An 18,994-nucleotide genomic window follows, 5' to 3' on the forward strand; every position below is an offset into this window, starting at 1 on the left:
TTAAGGTATTAGCATTTTAATATTCTTTAGTCTGTTTTGAGTAGGTCTGATTCAAAATGCTTAAATGTATATCACACATGTTTAGGTTACTTTGATAGAATTACAATGAGATTCTCTTTGGTGTTTGTGTGTGTGTTTATTTGTGTCCATGGGTGAGTGTTTGTGCACATTGGATGCACATGATCCTCTGGGTCTGTCTGTCTGTCTAACATTAAGATTATATATACCCATACTGAGAAAGTACTAGGTAAACCAGTTTGGATTTATATCGTTTTTGTATGAAAGTTCTTGGGGCCAGCAGTTTGATAATTAAGATACATTTCATTATTTCTATATTTAGAATAGGCCACTTTCATGGGCTAAATGAAAAAAATATATGTGTTAAAGTAGATTTAGATACCAGTTAATCAATTCATTGTGGTCTATTTTAATGGAAAAATTGAGAAAGGCTATGCAAAAAGGCTGTATATCTCAATAAGTGTATTTTCTCAGATACACTTACTAGTTAACATGAGTATGGGTTTGACTATATTTTATAAAGAATAATTCTGAAGGTTCAGAGATGCTGCATTTTAGGTATAAATAATGAAACCAGAATTGTCGTCCTTCCACCAACTATGAGAGAATAATGATTAATTATGTATTTTTCTCTTCATGAATTTTCTACTGATTACTTTTTAAACCATCAGAGTGGAAGGTTTTTGTGCTTTAACAGTGGATCTAATAGAGGCATTCACAAGTTGTATAAATATTATCAGAGGAAGAAGAGATTTTCTTTAAAGTGATGATGGGAATAAAATTATAACATCTCATAAATGGAGCAAAATTAAATCACAATCATTGTCCTATTTGGATATGAATTGAGAAAGTTGAATAAAATCAGATTAATGAACTTCAATCATAACAATCCCTGTTCACACTATATTATATAGCAATTAAAATAATACAATAAGACTCTTTAAAAATCATGAAAGAGGAGGGAGAGGGTAAGTGGTTTAAGAAAGAGTAATACAGGCATTGTGAATTTGATAAAAGTACATTATATACATGTATATAAAATCAAAATGAATCATCTTTGTATAATTAATTTATGCTAATCGAAATTTTAAAAGAAGAAAGCTAGCTGAATGGCTAGAATCTGCTGTGAGCATCTGAGATCTTGAGTACTACCTCTGTTTTCTGATTTCCTATTTATCTTATGACTAGTATTATAGCAGAATGTGGTTGTAAGAATACAAATACACTTTTAAAATAATATGAAAACCAAGCCTTTCTAAACTATGTAGATTTCATCGATGACTTTTTCAGTCACAGATTCTTAACATTTTTATAATTTCAATCGACAAAACATATGAAGAACCACAAAACAGAATGATCGACTGGTCAAAGGCCAATATATGTAAATTGACATATGGAAAACTCACTTGAGTAGAGTTTTTTGAAAAAACTTCAATACAAAGCAACAGCTTTAATTAGGCTAAATGTATCTGGCTTTATTTAGAATCAATGAGCTAATATTATAACTTTATGTTTGTACATTTATATATATTTATATTTAAATCTGAGAAGCCAATGAAAATAAATATCTTATAAATATATGGTAATGCTTTAAGCACATTTTTTACCTATGCTTTAGATAGATCATGAATTTGTTTATATGATCTGTACAACTTAAAATCTATATTTTCAATAGAAATATTTGATATTATCTTTGTATTTTTGGATTTTTGGTCCTCCCTTTCTAAAACAATATTAATTATATGTTCTTATAATAATTTATATCCTTTCTAAATTTAGGTGCAGTCTACCTAAATAAGAATGTTTTAAGTAAGAAAATAAAGGACCAAAGGAGATCATCTCTATCTTTTTGAAACTAATGCAAAACTGCATCTATTGAGGGATAAAATTTATTAAACATATTAATACAACTTTCTTAAATTCCTAACTTTAATTTAGTAAAAACTTTATCTATCTAAACAAAAAGAATACACGGAATTACAAAAAATGAGCTCATCAGTGGAATAGAGAATTGTTTTTATTCTGAAAGCTTATTTACTAATTTATAATCAAATAGTCTCACCATCATTTAACCAACCAAAAAGTTATTTTATTATCAATTCTATTTAAAAATAACCTTATGGTATGAACTGTTATCAGTATTATTGTTACTACTGTGCAGTGCTATTTGTTTCAGAGCAATTTAGCATCAGACAGATTTTGTTAATACCTGGACTGAATAATGAAAGAAATAGCAACAGCTCTTTTGTGATAACAGACTTACAGGTCACAGTAGATAAACAACTGATGCAGAATGAAGTCAGAGAATGAGCTGTACAATGCTCAGTTCAGTTGGCTACCGTCTACATCACAGTTGTTTTCCATCGATATAAATAGATATCTTTGTAGCAAAGGATGCAGTCTTATTCTTATGAATGGGCACCATTCTGCCCACTTCAGTGGAAATTTTCTTGTCAAGGGATTTTGCATCCCACATCATCTGCAAGTTATATTTATTTGGCATTTTTGACAGATATATGTCTTAAAAAATCATGTCACATCAAAGCCACTTCAAGATCTGTGGTTCAAAAACCTTTACTGAAATAGCATTAAAGTTCTGATTTGAACTAACAGGAGAAACAAAATTACAAGTTAAAATTGTCATTCTTAGGCACTCAGCAAGTTACAGAGAAAGTTTAGAGTTCTCTAGAAATGTTTCTGAGAAGCCACTGATTTAAAAAAACCTTTTGTGTATAGGACTTATTTGACTTTTTTCTACTGGTTTCTCCTTTTAGATATTCTAACATTTCAGATCTATTGGTTTCCTAAAATGTTCTTTTTAAGACTTCAGCAATGCAGAGAAATGAAAGTATCTGTTACATCCACATTTAAATACAAGTCTTCTGTAAGGGCCTCCAAACTATCTTTTATTTCTTGTAATTGGAGAAAGTATGTCTTATCCTTCATGACTATATATTATATCTTTATTTCATAAATATGTTTGAATCATCTATGTGGGAGTGCTTACCAGTGATTAGTATCTTTTGAAATCTTCTAAATTGAACCAGTTAGATATCTTAGTTGGGTAGCCAGAGTGGTCAGAACTATCAGGATCACTGTTTTTCCCCTTCTTTGTCAATGTTATTAACGGCTACAGACAGCTACAATGGAAAGAAACCTAATCAGGAGCCTCAGAAAGGCAAAGAGAGCTCTGTGAAAGTATACATTAGTTCCAACCCATGTTAAGATCTGTATCAGCAAAGTTAGGTGTATCAAATTGAATGCGTATTGAAGAAAACCTGCAATGGAGGTTTCATATAAGAGATCTAAACATGAATTTTCTGCATCTTACACTCTTTTAAACAACTCTCATTTCCATGAAGGGTTAATCATTTTCTGGTTTAGGCCCAGAGGAATTAACTTTGGCCCAGAAGTTTTAACTTTGGGTGAAAAAAACTATATAAATTATGCATATTAATTATTCATGGGAAATAATTGAAGAAATATTTTCTAAAGCTCGTTTTAGTTCTGAATACTAAAATCTACTCCTGACATATACATGCAATGTCAAAAATTCTATGTTAATACATGGTTTATATGTAATAGAATTTTATTGACTTCTTTATACATTAAATTTTTTGTTCCTCAATTACTTAGTTTCATTTATTTGTGCAGTTTTACCGCACTTCATAATATTTTCATGGCATAGGGGAAGTCAATGTTATAGGATTGGGGTTGAGTCATATCTTTGTCATTTGCCATTTGTGTCACTGGCAATTTACTTAAACTATTTGTGTCCTACTTGAAGGAGGAAGATACTGGGACCCTTTATATAGTTGCTATTTGATCTTGAAAGTGGCCTGATGCATATAAAAAGCATTGCATAATGCCAGGCAGGGTCTCTTCTCACATGAAAGATGCCTTTCTGACACTTAAAAAGTCACAGCCTTGTGATTGAAGAGCTTTTCAATAAATAGTATGTTTCATTTCCTCTTGTTAAGATACTAACTTTATGAGCAGAGAGAGAGAGACTCTAAAAATATTGGGATCTTTTCTTTCGCTGTGTTTTTCTGTGAACAATTCAGAGGAAATTCAACACACTGCAATTTTTTTTTTTTGGTCGGTTGTGGGCTTGAACTCTCGGCCTGGGCACTGTCCCTCAGCTCTTCAAGGCTAGTGGGCTAACACTTGAGCAACAGCGCCACTTCTGGTTTTCTGGTCGTTTATTAGAGATAAGAGACTCACAGCATACAGAAAAGTAACATTTTAAATATAAAAAAAAAAAAACCTTCCCGGAAGTGTTAGGCCAGCATTAGGAACAGCAATGTGGATATTCTTTTTCCCAGATGACTACAGAAGAAGGCAAACCAAGACAGACACAACAGAACAAGGCTGAGGGGAAGGTTTCTGGACCCACTGACTCTGCAGCCCCCAGGGCACTGCAGGTGGTAACTTACACCTGACCCTGCCCTCCCCCTGGCTTAGGGAAGCCTGTGTAGAGCCGCCCTGTGCATGCCTGGCAGCCTTTCCCATCTGGTGAAGCACACAGCAGGTCCCCCCAGCCACGTGGGACGCCAGAGGCTGAAGGAGCCATTGGCCTTCCAAAACAAAGCCTTACAAGGTTACAGCACCAATGAACGACGAACCCCAGAACCCCCCCCCCCCCCCCCCCCCCCCCCCCCCCGGCTCAGACAGGGCCCCCTGGGATGCCTGGCAGAGCCCGCACCTGGGCAGGGCCTGCACCAGTGACACACAGTGCCACCAGCCTGCTGGCATGGTGGAGATTCAGTCTCCACCGGCAGATCCTGAGGTTACAGTTCAAATGTTCTATTCAAGATCTGTTTAGAAAAATACCTTTGAAAAGCAAGGCTAATTTTAAAAAATGGAGCTTTAAAAAATCCATGTCTTATTTTTTATTATAAACAAAACTGATTTAAAAGTTTACCAAACTGGCTGAACACAGCGGGAGTCAGATCACCAGCTGTGACCTGATCACCAGCCTCCTGTCTCCTCCCCTCTGCATCTGCTCAGCTGCATCTGAAGTGCTGGTGTGGCTGGACCCACATCAGGGTTCTTACTTGACCTTACCTTTTCTTAAGCCTTTTAGTGCTGTTGCTCGTAGATTCCGGTAAATGTCAATTACTGAAAATGAGTCCAATGTAAGTAGTTTTAGCTTGTTTTTTGTTGCTGTTGTTGTTGTTTTGTTTTGTTTTGTTTGCAATGCCAGCCTCAACACCATAGAGTAAAAAACAGTAGAAAGTACTCTTTAATGTTTCTGGTCATCATGGACCCTTCTCCTGAGGTATTTGTTTTGTTTTCATAATCAAAAGCGGGGCGGGGAAGAGTCTCACAGACTTTACTGCCCAGGCTGGCTTTGAACCATGGTCCTCAGATCTCAGCCTCCTTAATAGCTAAGATTACAGGCATGAGCCACTGGCAGCCGGCTCACACTGCGATCTTGAATGGTTAAGCATAGAGAGCATACTTACCAAGAATTATTCTATATACTATGCATGATATAAAAGTTTTTTAAATCTAGAACACAGTAAGCTATGCTTTCTATAGAAACTTTATCCCTCCCAATAAATCTTTTTGTGATTCAGTGAATATATCTGGCTACCTTTATAGAGGATGCATATGACTTTAATATTTTATATATTTATCCATATTTTGATACGTGTATTTGAGTATACATATAGGTTCTTAAATTTTTCTCTTCATGAAAATCTCACCTTGAGAATTTAAATGTGGTTACATTTTGATTTGCAAAAGAATCAATCTTTGTAACTTTTAACACTTTGCTGTGTTTAAGGAGTGACTATCTGGGCTTAAAATATATCTTCAGACTCTCTTTTACAAGCCAACACACACTAGTCAGAATATCCCTATCTATTGGTTTTCCTTCATTAAATGCATTTTCTTAATTTAACTTTTGTGGCTTAGACAAGTCTTCCTGTTTATTGTTGTCATTGCTGTTTGTTGTCATTTTCTTTGGATCTCAATCCTCAGTTTCAACCTCTTAAGTAGCTAGGATTATGAGTATGAGCCACCAGTACCTGGCTGTGTTGTTTTAAACACTGCTAAATTAAAATTGTAGTGAAAAACAGTAATAACTGCTTGTATTATAAATATTTATAATACCATATTTATATTCTAAATATTTGTCTTCAGTGAAAATAACATATCCCTGATTCTTGAAGTTATGTTAAAATGAGATAAAATTGGTTTGACTTCAAGATTATATAAAATTGAGCAACATTTACATGATGTTCGTCAATACACAGAATTACTCCAGAGTTACTCTGCTTTTAGGGGTCTTTTTGAAAAAACCAAATAATTTCTTTAAGCTTACACCACAGATCTCAGAGAGATACCAAAGGTCAAGGTGTTGGTAGGTTTGGTTTCTTCTGAGGCATTTCTTCTGGGTCTGCAGATGGCTTATTATTTGCTGGGCTTTCATGTGTGCTCATACCTGGGGTGTCTGTGTGTCCAAATGTTCTCTTCTAGGAAGAAACATTTGATAATAGCTCACCCTAATGTTAATCAAAGGTTCTACCTTCAATTATAGTTATATTCTAAGGTCCTGGGAATATTTCCCACCATGACATTTGGTGGAAAACAGTTCAGCTTCTAGCAATATTATTCCTGGATCCCTACCGCTGACTGCTATTGACATCAGAGCATAAAAGACATGTCTCCTATGACAACTTTCAGTGGGATGTGAGAATTGTACAAACACTTCTTGAGAGGGAGATTCAGGTATGAGTTCACCTCTGAGGTGTGAGGAAGGAGGGCAAAGAGAGGAGTAAGCATCCTAACAGATGTGGTTTTCACCCATTTGAGATTTTTCTTGGATTCAGAAAAGCAAACAAAGTAATTGTCCCATCTCAACATTCATTAATTCACTCATTCATTCAATAGCCATCATTTACTGAGAACCACCACATGCCAGGAGCCAGGAATCCAGAAGTAAACAAGTGAATGGTTTTATTACAAAGAGAACTTTTATTCAATGATATTTAAGCCCTGGCAGGTGAGGAGGAAGACAGAAGCTGTCGAGATGTAAATGTTATATGGCCTGGACATTAGTGGAAGCACAGACCTCAGCCTTTGGATGGTTTGAATCCTCCTCTACTGAAGTTGGTTGTTCCAGCTTCACAGGAAGTATAAATGAGAGGATTGTGCTCCAGACTGGCTCAGGCATATATGTGACTCTTATCAAAAAATAATGAAGGGGGCTGGGAAGGTATCTCAGTGGTAGAGTTCTTGCCTTGTTTTGCATGAGGCCCTGTGTTCTATTCCTCAACATCACATAAGCAGAAAATGCTGGAAGTGGCTCTGTGGCTCAAGTGGTAGACCACTAGCCTTGAGCTGAAGGGCTGAGGGACAGTGCCCAGGCCCAGCGTTCAGGCCCCATGACGGACAAAACATAATAATAATAATAATAATAATAATAATGAAGGAAGCCAGTGGCTTAAGCTTGTCATTTTCACTACTCAGGAAGCTAGGATCTGAGGATGGAGACTGAGATTTGAGGATCACCATTTGAAGCCAACCTAGGGAGAAGCCAAAGAGCTGAAAAGTGGAGCTGTGAAGAGGTGAAGCTAATAATGCCCAGGCCCTGAATTCAAGCCCCAGTACCAATACATACACACTCTCTCTTTCACTCTAAATAGATAAATAAATAAATCTAAGGTAAAAAGGCAAAGGATTCAGCTCAAATAGTAGAATATCTGCCTGTCAAACACAGGATTCTAAATTCAAATTAAGTACCTCCAAATATATATTTTGGGGAGATTTAATATTTCTTTAGAATGTTACCTTTTTGACATTAGAACAATTAGACTAATGTAGCATATTACAGCAATCATAAAGGAAGAAAGGAATTGAAAAACAAGAAATTTAGCAGTTTGTAAAGCATATGTATTGATCTTTGCTTCTCGAGAGTCATTTATCCAGGATTAGGCAGTTGTTAGAAGCAAAATTAAAATTTCAAAACACATGGGCATTTTTTATTGGATCCCCATGTTTGTGACTTATCGTTAACAAATCCTTTCTGTGACATTAAAATGTGAGAATTACCTGATTTTTTTGTTGTAACATTTTATAATCCATCCAAATTCATGTGAATAGTTTATTGGAAAAAATAGTAATTGGCTAGTTGTGCACACTTGACCAGTCTTGTCTTAGAATTTTATTTTCTCACCTTCTTCTCACATGTCTATGCATGTTTATTATAAATTATGAAAGTAGTTGCTGAGGCTCTATTCTGTTGCCCAAATACATAATAAGAAATTAAAGATCTTCACCATTTTATTGAATATACAACTAACATTGTCACTGAATGTTTATTATTTGAAGTATTTGAGATGTTCCAATTCATGAGCTGATATTTTGCTGTCTGTCTTTCTCTCCTAAGTTTTGCTATTCAAGTCTATGCCAGCACTAACTTCAACCCATTACTAAGCCATACCTATCACAGTCCTCATAGTATTGAAAGTAATTTTCAATGTTGAAGAGTTACCCATCTAGTGTCAGACAAGGTCGCCACTTGAACCTGGAAAGGTTAATTACCTAACGCTTATTTAATAAAAAGTGTATTATTTAAAGTTCCTCGGGTGCTTCATTTCTGATCCTGATTCAGTGCCCTCCCTTCCAGATCTTCCATCGTTATGTTTCTACCTTTATAATAGCTATTCTAATTCCTTGCTGTGCCTCTAATGACCGTTGGGTAATATTCTACTCTTACCTTCAGAAAAACCATTGTATGTTTTTTTTTTACTACAAGTTAACTCATGATTGCAGGCTAAATTGCATCTCATTATAACATTGTGTAAAAAACTTACAAAGTAACTGTATTTGGCAGTGGATTTTAAGGATGGATTTAAGGTTGAATGTCACAAGTATGAGGCCATGATGTACTAGAATCATTGTAAATTAAGAAGAGGAAGTAATAAAGAGGAATGTGGAGACACAGAAAAAAAGTTTATGTAAGGATATAATGAGAAAGCAATCATCTGTGAAGCAGAAAGAGAACCCTCACTGAACAGTAACCCTACCTTGACCTTGGACATCTAGCCTTTAAAACTGTGAGATTGCAACTTTTCTATTTCATTTAAACCATGGTACTTTGTCATGGATGCCTGAGCAGACTAATTTATCCATATTAGAGTTTTAACTGTCCTTTTCCCATTTTCTTGCTTTAGGAAAGCATAACTTTTCCTAAAAGTACTTTTCACAGGTGCTTCTTTAAACCATTCTGTCAAGAATGGTAAATTTTCACTTTATTGCACACTGCCAAGTCCATACTCTTGCCCTAAATATTTTCTTATTTGAAGTGATATTTTCTTTGATCTATATACTTAGGCTATTCCTCATGGAAATCATCCAATAATTTCTGAATCTTCTCCATTATTTCTTGGTAATATCAGATATTTTTCTTTAGTATTTTAGAGTGGTGATTATCTTCATAAATATCCCTACAAATGTACAAGTCTTGGACCCTTTCATCATATTTCATGACCTGCCACAGTTGTTCTGGATGTTTTGTACAAGGCATTCGCTCTGGAGAGTGCTCTGGGGAGAGATTTAAAAACATATCTTCAACATTCATTCTCTTAATATTTACCATGAATACATTATATAGTTGATGGTTGAACATCAAAGATATGAAATATACAAATCTTCTTATATGTAGATTTGGAGATGGCTTGTGAAAATTAAAAAAATACAGAAAATCTATGTAGCTTAAATATTATCATATAAGGAAATAGGCATATCATCAATGCACAAAACATACGTAGGCAATAATTTATTTTTAATCATTTGCTGGTATAAAATATAAAGAAATCTACTATAAACATAGAGAAAACATCTACTATTTGTACCCAAGAGAAATATAAATTTAGAGCTGTACTGCTGAATTGTAACTGCACAAAATTAGCAATCAATACTATACTACTACTGTTTTAATATTTTTTATTGTAAAAAATAGTGTGCAGAGGGGCTACAGTTACATGAGTAAGGTAATGAGTACATTTCTTATCAAGCATTGTTACCTCCTCCTTTGTTTATCCCCTATCATTCCTTCACTCCCTGCTTCCCCAACTCCTCCTTCCCCCCCAAGTTATAAAGTGTGTTTTCAACACAGTGTCTTATACATCTCATTGTTACAATAGGTATACCTGTATCCTTATTTCAGCATTTTGTTATTACCCTTCCCCTCGCCAAATTAGAAAAATGTATATACAAGATGCAGGCAACCAACATCAAATACAGTAAAAACAGGGGTTGTACCACTACTAATATTTTATGATCATCTTTTGTTGTATTGTGATGAGCTCCAATGTTGTTAAGTGCCATTTAAACACAAAATAGAGCTGTGGTTGTGGTTCAAATGAGAGAGTGCTTGTCCAAGCAAGTATGGGCCCTGAGAACAAACCCCAGTACCACCACAAAAGGAAATAAATGAAATTCTGAGTGATGAGTTTTCCTATAGGATATTGATCTCTGTGGTAAATGGCACATCACTGAAAAGCAACCTCTTCCACTCTTAATGTGTTTTGCACCATATAGAAGACATTTCAACGTACAAAATTTGTTAATTGATTGTGCTGTTATAAGATTTCCACTAAGTTATACCACAACAGACCACTAGAAGTTTAGTTTGAAAGCGTCAAAAATTATACACAGAGTCTGACTGGTAAATGTAATAGATAGTAAACCCATGAACCCTGAATAGCCTCTTGAGTCCTTGTTTCTATAACATCTTGGAGGAATCACAACTGCTTCCCTCAATCCCAATCTCCATGACTGCAACCTTTAGCAGTGACACAAAGACCCAACAGCACTTCTCAGTGCTGTCTTATAAAACTCAGCACCATGGACAGATGCCTAGGGAGCAGTGATCTAGTGAGGTAAGCTTTTGTGTCAACTTGACTGGGCCACTGGATGCCCAGATTTCTGGTCCTACATTATTTCAGGTGTATTTGTGAGGGTATTTCTTTTTTTTTTTTGCCAGTCTGGTCCTGAACTATGGGCCTGGGCGCTGTCCCTCAGCTCTTCAGCTCAATGCTAGCGCTCTACCACAGTGCCACTTCTGGCTTTTTCTGCTTATGTTGGAGAGATTAGGATTTGAGGTGGAGAAAAATACAAAAATAGTCCTCTGAAATGGGAGTAGGCATCTTCTTTTGAAGATTTGAATAGAAAAAATAATAAAGTTGGTGAAATTTGAATTTGCTCTCTGACAGTTTAACAGATACAACCATCTTCTTCAACTTTTGTTTATACTGACTCTTTTAAAAGGAGTTTTAGGGAGGTGAAGGGTAAACAAAGGAGGAGGCTGCAATGCTTGGTAAGAAATGTATGCATTTTCCTGCCCATGTAATTGTAACCCCTCTGTACAGTATGTTCTCAATTAAAATAAAAAAAAAAAAAGAAAAAAAAAAGGAGTTTTAAAAATTAGTATACATTAATTGAGCAAGGAGAGTTTCTTTGTGGCATTCTTGATTCTGAAGTCGTCATATTTGTATTAGAATCCATACCATTGTGCATTTGACTTCTTAGGCCTTTGAATCACTAGATTTGCTGTGCTCCAAGCTTTGCAGAAGGCAAATTCTGAGCTCTTTCAGTTTTAATAATCTCATAAGCCAATTCCTTACATATGCATATATATATGCATATGCATACATACATATATATATATGGTTTTAGATTAGCTTTCTGAAAACGAATGAGACTGGACAAAATCTTGAATAAAACTTCATAAGGTATCATCCCCAGACATACCCACTGTTATGGATATAAAAAGTTGGATAGTATTTACTGTTTTAGTTTATTAAGTTTTGAAAGGCGTACTTACACTGTATGATCTCTATAAGAATCAGGTACTACCCAAAGAGAATACAGTCCTTATCCAAAAAGTTGGCTATCACGTGAACTCTGGCAAGTTAGTGAATTAGATATTGATCTAGGAAGAGGGTGGCACTGGGATGATTTCTACATTTTGGTTTGGGTAACAGTTGTTTACTTAGTAAGACAGAGAGGCAGAAGAGATAAAAATTAGGAGGAAAATATTAAAAAGCATGTTAAATCGACTTGATATCATACCTTTGTGGTATTGAGAAGGAAGAAAATAAGAAAAGAATTCTAGAGCTAAGGGTGGGCGTGGTCTGGAGTAGAGATCTAAATTTAGAATCTTACACAATTTACTGTAGGTTCTAGGACTTGAATTGTGCCAGTCCCTAGATAGAGAAATAATATGGTCATGAATTCTGTTGTAGTCCATCCAACATTTGGGGATCCAGAAAAAAACCTGAGAATTATTGCTCAGAGAAGTCAGAAACATATTAGAACAGAGTGTCTTGAAAGTCAGTCAGTGATTCTCTTAAAGGGAGGTCTTTGGCATTTACTAATTTTGAGAAAGTGAATATAAAGATAATGCATTTTCAATTGGATTTATCAATAGGGTTGTAACTCTTGGCCTAACAGAAGCTAGCTGCTTGATATGGAGAAAAATGACTGAATGAAGCCTGAGCTAGATTGATGGCTACATTTAAACATTTTGTCAATAGTGAATGACATGTATTCTCCCTTTATTTATGGCATACATTTTAATTTGGTTTCTCTTAAATAGATGACATGCTTATAATACACAGAAATTCATCTCTGTTGGAACAAGAAATATTTAGTGAATATATAAATGAAATTGCAGAATAAAGAAGAAATGAAATTATATGGGATATTTTTAAAGCCCTATGAGTGACAAAACCTTTCAAGAAGAATGTTGGTTTTCACATTGGTTGGTTTCACAAAATTGGTTTTTTCACAATGTTGGTTTCAAGAGATTATTCTGTTTAAATTATTTTTTGCTTAGAAAATTAAAAAACCATATCAAATGTGTAATAAATATTAAAGACTTTACAGGACTGATTTGTTTAGTGTTTAAACTTCATATATATACATATGTATATATACATTGTTATTGTAGAGGTGATATACAGAGAGGTTGTATTTACAAATCAAAACACACTGACAAAACAAAGTAAAATAAAGAAAAACCTCAGTCACATTCTGATCATTGCCAAAATGTTGAAGTGGTAAAATAAAGAAACAAAGTGTTCTAAAAAATAGATGTAAATGAAACCATAAATCACAGATCATACTTGCATTTTTGCAATGAATTAAGAGCATGTATCATATATTTTAAAAGAAATATTATAATTTTAAAGTATAGGCATTCAGCTTTTGATGTCATTTTAGAGTGTGATCTAACGATTGCACTTTTTAGATTCACCATGTAGAAAGAGGCATTTTGATTTTCCTTCCAAGTCTGCACTGTGCAAGCTCAAGAGAATATTAAATGTAGTATTTTCTAGCTTTATTAAATATTCAACAGTTTTCTTTCTGTTGTCTCTATATCAAGGGCAAGTTCTGTAAACCTTACCCTGAAAGCTCTGAAATGAGCTAAATAATCCATGAAAACATCCACTTCTTTCTCTAGCTAGAGAAATAGAGATTAAAACAGCAATATATAAAGGAAAAAGAACTCACCTCGCAGTCTGCCTGTTACATTTCTGAAATGTATAGTCCCTTTGTCCAAATAACAAACATAAGGTTTGTCTAGCCTGATCACTGTTAAATTCAGTTTTTATAGTCTATGTGGAACCAGCATTTGGTTTTAATACCAAATTTTATGAGGACCTTGAAAACATCCTATATACAAAAATCTATGCAAATAAGGAATGAGAATGGTGGAATTTCATTCTCCTTTATCTACCTTTCTTGATTTATTGATGACCAGAGTTTAGCATGTATATTCACATTATGTTTTTTTCATGTATATGTGTGAATAGAACACCATTATAGGAACATTCTAGGATTTCTGTTGTAAATTAGTGTGCTCAGTAGATTTGAAAATTCTTGTAAAAATGGCACATTCAGAGAAGGAATATATTGAATATACATTCAATATATGGTGTACACAGACACACATATATACACATACAATATATGTTAAGTAGTTCTGTCTATAGTATCCATTCATATATACATCCATTTACATATAGATGTTTGAAGCTTAACAGTCTATATTGATGTCTGAATTTGGTAAAGTACTGTGACTATACTGAAAAAGATCTGCATTCTTCAGTGTAATTCAATACCATTAATGCATAAAAATCAGTGGATCTACTTGTGGATCTTAAAAGTTGAAGAAAACTTGATTTCACCAGTGCTCAGAAGAAGCTCATGGAAGTATCAGCTCAACATGGAAGTGGTGACACTGGGCTCCTTGTTCCCACTTGTCTGGCTTTTGAGGAAAGATGTACCAATGAAGAGAATTGCTTTGTCCCTGTAGAGACCACAGTTCTGTGAACAGGATTATGCTGTTATTAATTATGGTCACACTAATGAATATGATTTGAATTGAATGTGTACGCGATCAAGACAAGCTCCTAAATTAAAGATACTTTAAGACAAAAGAAAAATGAAAAGCCTGAGAAAATCATCAAGTATCAGTGAGCCTAAGCAATTGAGCACAGAAAGGAAATACTTACCAGTTTGGCCTACATTTTTGAAATTCCCTGGCTTGTAGGATACAGAACTCATTTCCATTTATCTTAATGCTATCAGGAAAAAGACAAAAAGGAGAAAATAAAAATATATTTCATTTTCTCAAATTTCTGCCTAGTATACACACCTGGACTTGAGTATTTGTATTGAGGTAGGTTGATATAATATCCTCCATGTAACCCCTGAACTCTGAGGACTTTCTCCCTGTGTAGCTGATGACAGCCAGGAGGAATATAGGGCACTTTCTCTCGCTAAGCACAAACAATGTATCTATGAAGAAAAAGTTCTTGACCCAGTAAGCCATTTTTTTTCTTTTTACTTTCTTTCTTTCTTTTTTTTAATTGTGAAAATACCTTACAGAGGGATTACAATTACATGAGCAAGGTAATGAGTACATTTCTTATCAAGCATTGTTGCCTCCTCCTTTGTTTCCCCTACCCATCCCTTCCCATCTCCCATGCCTCCCCACCCCCTGCCCCACCCCAGTTTCCCCTGCCAAAGTTGTAAAGTTCAGTTTTCGACATAACGTCTCCTACATCTCATTGTTGCAATGGGTCCACCGTATCCCTATTTAAACAATTTGTTTTTTTTCCCTTCCCCTCCACAAATTATACCAACATCAAATACAGTGAAAACAGGGGTTATACCATGGGGGAGGGACATACAAAGCAACAAAGAAATATCTTATAAATATGTTAAAAACAATAGCAAAAAAGAAAAACCATTTGAGTCCTTATCTTGGGGTTCATTTCACCTAACATAATCTTATTTGACCGTTTCTGCTTGTCTCAGACATATACTAGTTACTGCACAGAAGGGAAACCATGGGACCTATGTTTCTTTGGGCCTGGCTCCATAAGCTAATTTTTTGACAGAACATATCTATTCTGAAACTACTTGGAATGACCTATTCTTTTATGAATTCAATTAATATGATAAAGACACTTGTATGGAGAACCTTCAATTTTATTATGTAACATGCTTAATTGTATTTTTATTTAATAATGAAAAGAGTCTGTCATGTTATCTTAGTGGGAAATAAAGAGATAAATGATAATATGATTCTTCCCAAAGATATTACTCTGCTAGCAGAATGAATAGAAGCTACAATTTTCAACATACATGAACCAATTCAGCGGGCTATTTGTGATACATATGGATCTTTTTCTTCAACATTCATACTTTATTATTTAAATTTCTTCAAATTTATGTTATTTTTCACTCCCATGGACATACAGTGTACTTTTACTTCTTTACTTATTTTCCATTAATGATTCCATCTTTCTATTCTGTCCTATCATCTTTAATTCTAATGATCATGCCAGGAACATGAGATTTAAATAAGATGAATGTTACAGAATTTCAGTCCTTAAAGATTTTTCCGAATAGTGAAGAGAAATCAAATAAATGAAACCTTCTGTCTTGTTCATATTTAATTTATTTTTCTTAAAATTATTCAATATAACTTCTTATTTATTTCTTTTTTAACACTATTCAATGAACCAGAAACACAGAACTTTGCTTTGTCCAAATAGCTTAGAATTAGTTTCAGTTAAAACACGCCAAGTCCTGATAATTCAATTTAAGTGTTTGCTTCTGGCTAGTTCCAGGTCTTCAAAGGCTTCAGGTCATCCACTTAGTTAATACTCAGACTAATGACTTATAAACTAAGTTTCTTTTCATTCTATGTGAAAGTCTAAACTCATCAAAATCTCCATGGATTTTTCATGGCAGTTATTTTTTTTTTCTGATAACTTTTCACCCTTGCTTATTACTGTTCCTGAACCTGTTCAAATAGCCTACCTCCTGTCAGAATTTTCTCCCTCTCCCTTTGCTTTTCCTTGGCTCAAACCCTCCATTATTGAACATGACAATATTAGTTGCTGTTGTGCAACCGTCTTTTGCTAAGGGCATAACAAACAAAGGATCATCTTTAAATGTAACTCTTTAACCGGATGCAGGTGGCTCACACCTGCATCCTAACTACTCAGGAGGCTGAAATCTGATGATTGTGATTCAAAGCCAGCCCAAGCAGGAAAGTCTGGAGACTCGTGTATCAAATAAACTCCTCAGAAAAAGCTGGAAGTGGTACTATACCTTACCTGTTTGAGTGCTAGCCTTGAGCACAAAGAGGATCAGGGACAGCCCCCAGGTCCTGCGTCTAAGCCCAAGGACCAGCCTCCACCCCAAAGTAATATTTTACATTTTGCTTTTCCAGAGTTCTGTACCTGTGGAGGGATTTATCACTTGTGGACGGAACCTCATTCTCCTTAGAGATTTCCTTTTACCCCATTTTCTTTTTTTCTTTTCTTTATTTCTGAATTCTCTACCCTCTAATTGACAATGGCTAATCTCCAAATACCAGTCATGTAATTACAAAGCATATTTTTCCTCTTTTACAAACCTCTATTTTAGATCATGCCAATTATCTTTACCTTTTACAAATTAAAAAGTCTATTTTGCTGTTTTTATCTAAACAAAATATTCATCTTTTGAGATGAATATTGATCTTGAAAGCAACAAATTTTGTTTAAAACACTTATCTTCTGTCAGTAATATTACACTCTGGTACATGTGATGGACTAAGTTTAGTCTATTTTTGATCATTTGAAAGTATCTTCTATTTTTCTTCATTGCATTTATGTCCGTTTTAGTTAAATTTAGTTACATTTTTTATGTGATTAATATATTTCATGTCTGTATCCATAGGATATTGTGAGTTTTTCAATGGCTGGGATTATGCTGTTAAACAGCTTGTTATATGAAATAGAGAGGCATCAAATATACATTTGCTGAATGAATGCATGAGTGAGTGAATTCTTGGAAAATAACTAAGAAAGATTTTTAGTGTTTTATGTCAACAACGCCAGTATGTACTACCATAACTTTCTCCTGACTGAATGTGGGCAGACGCACTAGAACTTTTGACAGCTCAAAAAACTGGGAAGTGAAGAAACAGCTAATATGTCCCATGGATGTAGGCAGAGTTTGAGATTGCAAAGTCAACTGAAAGAAAAGACTGAAGAATATCAGAATTGTTAAAAGAAAATTGCAGCCCAGTTGTTTAATACTTGCATTGCCCCACTGATGGATTTTGTACACTAAAACTTTTCATGTAGCCTGAAATGGTAGAGATATAGGAGACTGTGGGTGGGGAAGAATGAGTAGGTACATATTAACAAGGTTCTACGAAGAGAGATTTTAAGTGGAATTAGAAACAAATATGGGTTTCAAATTAAGCTTAGTTTAAGAAGCAATTTATCCATCAAGGATAATTGCTGCTTCCCCTAAAAGATGTCATTTTTAAATGTGCCTCACATCAGCATAACAACTAGCTGATTAAAAATAGGATATTTACATATACAAAGGAAAAAATGAATGAAAAAATTTCACCATATGTTTAAGAGTGCTAATGATCTGACAATAAGACCAAAAATAATGTTGTTGGAAGATATATATGGAAAGGCAATTCAAAAGTCTCATACTTTTCAGTCATATAATAGTATATAATCGATGTACTAACTACCACAATACGAAGAAAATTGTTCCTTGATTTGAGGTGCTTTGTTAGTTCATAAAGTCACAGTTCTGACAAGTTAGTCATCCTATGTAGCCCTATATATTGTGTGGTAAATTGCAAAATAAAAGAGGTGGTTTCCATCTTCCCTTGAAGCAGAGCTTGAGTGACAGATGTTAGGGTACAACTTTTATTTGTTTCCAAATGAAGGTCTTTCTCCACTGGACTGACACTTTCCCTCTCCTAAGTGATCCATTTGTGTAGATACTCATGGAATGATCTGTTCATTTAGATTCCAAAATAGGCACATTTATGAAAGAGCTCTAGACATCTGCCACCCCTTTAAAAATCCTCTAATACTCGAGACAACCATGCTTGAAGTACCTAGGTTTCAAACATTCAGATGACGAATATTAATGAGTCTGTGACCCCAGACCCCAGCAAATGGTAACAAATTATCTGTATTCTACATCTGAGAATGTGAGAAGATTAGGAAATGGAATCTGGACATCATCTTGTCAGTTCTATCATTTCCTTTCATATGGACTAAGAAAAGTGACGTTAGCTTTCCCAATCTGATGTTCCTGACTGGAAATAGGAGCACGGGTATATGATTGGTAGGAATTAGTGGGTTATGCAAATTTGTATCTATAGTGTTTAGCTATAGTAGAACTATATCATGCTTTCAGAACACTTATTAGTCTGCATCAGTAGATTTGTGTGAATTAATACACACAAATTGACAGAAGAAATGGAATTAAATAAAAATTATAGCATTTTCATTTGCTACTTTTCAATGTGACTAACACTTTGAAATCTTTGAATGGAAAAATAAAGTGGTTCTTTAGTAGAGGAAGAAAGCTGGTTTTAATTTGTATCTTAATCTATTTTTTCCATCTTGTTGCATTA

At 34.6% G+C, this 18,994-nt stretch overlaps 1 protein-coding gene across 3 annotated transcripts in view; it reads left to right on the forward strand.

Annotated features, from left to right (window-relative positions):
* Kcnc2 (potassium voltage-gated channel subfamily C member 2) overlaps nt 1–18,994 on the forward strand; it is a 156,182-nt gene that overhangs the window by 126,771 nt on the left and 10,417 nt on the right. The window lies entirely within an intron of this gene.

Source organism: Dipodomys spectabilis, unplaced genomic scaffold (assembly GCF_019054845.1).
Source record: "Dipodomys spectabilis isolate Male_0828 unplaced genomic scaffold, ASM1905484v1 ptg000234l, whole genome shotgun sequence".
Taxonomy (NCBI): Eukaryota; Metazoa; Chordata; class Mammalia; order Rodentia; family Heteromyidae; genus Dipodomys; species Dipodomys spectabilis.